Source organism: Opisthorchis viverrini (assembly GCF_000715545.1).
Source record: "Opisthorchis viverrini unplaced genomic scaffold opera_v5_171, whole genome shotgun sequence".
Lineage (NCBI taxonomy): Eukaryota > Metazoa > Platyhelminthes > Trematoda > Opisthorchiida > Opisthorchiidae > Opisthorchis > Opisthorchis viverrini.
This window is the reverse complement of record NW_008751829.1, coordinates 651427-655337: the sequence shown is the minus strand read 5'-3', so window position 1 is coordinate 655337 and position 3911 is coordinate 651427.

The window sequence follows — 3911 nt, the reverse complement described above, 5'->3', positions numbered from 1 at the left end:
TTTTGATAACAGAGTTAGCACACGAGACTCGCGAATGAACGCTGCAAGCGCGAACGAAATCAGAAGAGAGAGTTGAAGCACGTGACCACGCCTGTACTTCGTGAAATTGTACCAGTGCGCGTTTTTGTAGTTTTTCGTATTCAAACAAAAAACTATTATGCAATTGATGAAATACGTAGTGTTATAATGGAAGTAAAATAAAGGTACAAAACGCCACACCATCTCCGCAGCGGCGGCAGAAATTTCCATGCACCATCAAATTGTGCAGATTTGGTTTGAAACATATCTTCATATTTCATGAACCAGCGTTCCGAATTTCGTCCAGATTCCGCGTCGAAACTGCCCTCAGTAATCGAGCTAGCAGCAGTATCTGTGGAAGAAGACGGAGGCACGACTGGTTTTGTCGTATTCACTGATGCACCACACATCAGAGATCCTTCAAACTGCTTCTGCTGCTGCTGCGAAATTACTTGGAGTTGCTCTGCCGAAATTGACACCGTGTGTTCGGTTGGTCGCCAGCTGTTTTGAATTCGTTAATGGTCGTGCAACTCTGTGTTGGTCCCATAGCTTCCTGTTCGTCATACCAAAAGGAGTCGAGCTAAATATGCTCGTTCCAGATTGGCTGGCATTCTGGCCAATCAGGATATGCCTTAGTTTGGTCCGTTGTCCGCACGTAACATCCGCCCTCACGGATTCATGGACTGATACTCAGAATCGAGGCTTTTAGCCAAGTTTTCCGGGTTGGTTTTTGTTCTTGTCGTTCAGCGGCTGCCGTTCATCTGAAAGGCGCAAGTGAAAAAAGGGTGCACCACTGCTCCTTAAGTTCTCAGTGTGGGACAGTATGCTTGCCAGTGCGAGGAATCGCATAGGTATTCAATAGTGGTTTGAACTGGGTTCTAGATGGGGCGTGTATAACCGTCGGAGGAAGGTCATTCTAAGCAGCTTCTACCCGAAATGAGAAAAAATTTTGTCCTATAAATGTGTGTGCTCTGAGCTTGAAAATCTTACCATGTCCCCGCCGTGTGTTTGCTGGGTCAACGGTGAAAAAGGTGTTGGCCAAATCTTATTCAAGAAGAGCATAAGTAAGAATTACGTCACCTTGGAGGCGATGACACTCCAGGAGAAAGAGATCAAGCACCACGAGACGCGTTTCGTAGTCCACGGGTTTAACACCGGCTACCGTTTTCGTAGCAGCTCGCTGGGCACGCTCAATGAGGGTTACGTCTTTCGTGCATCCTGAGTAGACAACTTGGTTGGCGTATTCAGAGAGCGGTCTGACGTGAGCCCCATAGAGTATTTGGAAGTCCATGCAGACGTGCGCCAAATTATTCGGAGAAGAGCCATTGCATTTTGCACTGATTTTTCATGGTGCAGTCAAGAGGACAAGTTTGAAAGGAGCCAGATACCCAAATCCTTTTTGGTGTCTATCCTCGTGATGGTCTCTTGTCCTCTCTCACCTACATGACAAAGGCAATCGCTGTCCCCTAAGGTGACTTATGGACGCACTTCTCGTCATTCGGAGAAAGGGGACAGTCCAACGACTACTGCTCTGAAGCGCCTACGCCCGTTTGGAGGGCACTGGCATTAGAACTTCAGGATTTCAAGCCATCCGCAAAACGCAGGCATGGACCTGCAAGAACATCTGGAAGGTCGTTGACCCATATCAGAAATAGCAGTGGTCCCAAAAGGAGCCTTGAGGAACTCCGATAGAGACTAGTGCTGGAGAAGAGCATGTCGAATCTTCTTTTACCCAGATGTTCTGTCTGATAGGAACGCATCTATTCATTGTAGGATTTTTCTTTGAATCCTGTAAGACTAGAGTTTGTGGAGCAGTGGGACGTTTGGGACTCCATCGAATGCTCTGGAGAAGTCGTAGAGCATCCGTTATGAGTCCCTCGTCCTCTGTTTGGGTCAAGCTGTCCATAATTACGTGCATGTTTGTCACGCAAGAACGGTTTGGAGGAAACCCGTGTTGACCTGGAGATATCAAGTTGGTGGAAGTAAGGTGATCTAGGACGGCTGGCTTCAGAATGCGTTCCATCACCTTGCACGGCACACTATCGAGGTTTATAGGTCCGCAGCTGCCAGGTGATAGTCGGTCACCAGTCTTGTAGATTGGCGTGACAATTGCTTCCTTCAATTGACATGCTTTCCGGTTACTCTGGGTGACTGGCCCCCGTAAACAGGACACTGGGGGCCGTCTTTTTGCATGTGCGTCATTTTTCATACCCGATTTGTTGCATTGGGCTGAAGTTGACATAGTAGAATGGAATAAAGAATGTTACGAAATGTTTGGTCGTCCCTGCTGCTATCTGCCTTCCAGGATGGAGTCCAAGTGACATTCTCTGTGTTTGGCCGAACGATATGTTGACTAACTGATCTCATTTGCGTTCATCCTGTCACTTTCCATCCAGATTGTATGACTGGCTGTTGGAGGCTTAGGCACCTTAGGTCCTTTTTCCCTTCCCTATTTTTTTCTTTCCATCATGAGGCCTTATTCTACTAAATTAATTGGGTTGTACGGTAGTGAAGCACCGCTCTCCCCATCTGATGTTACTATCAATATTGATGTGATTACGTTCCGATGGATTGTAGCTTTTATTCCGTAAAAGGCGGTTCCTGTAACGCTCTAGGCTTTCTTGTTTCTTACAAGGAGTGGTGAACGGTAAAGATGTCCACTTTCTCCATTTCTACTCATTTTCATAATCAATGAAATCATGAGGCAAACTCTGGAGGTTCTTCAAGCCCCTGCTTTGTACATCGTCGCTAGTGAGAATCCTGTCGACCTGGCATACGTAGATGATATGATGAACGAAGGCCAAGCACAGGCTCTGCTGAATCTGGCATACGTAGATGATATCGTTCTCACGAACGAAGGCCAAGCACAGGCTCTGCTGAATAAACTGATTGCAACAAAAACAACACCTAACATGCGCCTCGCAACTACGATGTGTAAAGTCATTCTTCAGAACGCGCAGTCTTTGAACATTCTTGCAATCTAGGGAGAAGCAAGGAAGCTTGTACAAAATTTTACCTTAGTTCTCTAGGCATCTCAAGATGCTTGTAATAGGCTGGCACCCCCACACCCACTGCTTTCTCTTTTTTTCTCACTCTAAGGCTCTAAACATACAATCAACTCTGTGTTTTTATCACAGTAAAGCACGGGTGTCAATAGTGGTGATGCTGTCTCTGATGATGATGATGGTGATTCGCTGTGAATAAATAATGTTATTGCAATCCGAGAACGGCTTAGAGCAGGAAATAAATGTGAATCGTAATCTTCCGTAAGTTTCTAGGACGGTTGATGGGTGTTACGAATAGAATATTGGTATTGGATAATGATTATAAAAATCTAATGAGTAATAATGAGTGTGGTTGGGCTTCTCGATTTCTTAAAATGTAGGGCCGTGTACGCTGGTTGAGCCTGGCTAAATCAGAGATGCTAGGGTCATATGTATCTGGAGATGCAGGTGCATTGCCCGGGCACGGGGGTGAGACTGACGTATGATCGATATTATCTCCAATGTTATTGAGCGGAGGCGTGTGCAAGTCAGATAGAGGGATTGCATGAACACCATTGTCTTCATTGGATGAGGTACGCGTGAAATCGTTGACATATGTGCGATCACCACAAGGAGCAAGGTGACGGACGGATACAGCGCTTTCTTTCCCGTCGGGAAAGCGAACATGGGCGTAATATGGATTGCAATTTATAAGTTGGACTTCCTCAACGACGAGCTCATACTTTGAGGCACGGTCAAATCTCTTCAGTAAAACAGGTCCTGGAACAGTGAGCCAAGTTGGTATAGATAAACCACAGGATGACCGACGTTCAAACCGGAACATCCGTTCATGTGGAGTGGCATTCGTGGAGACGCAGAGAAGGGACCGTATAGAGTGGAGGGCATCTG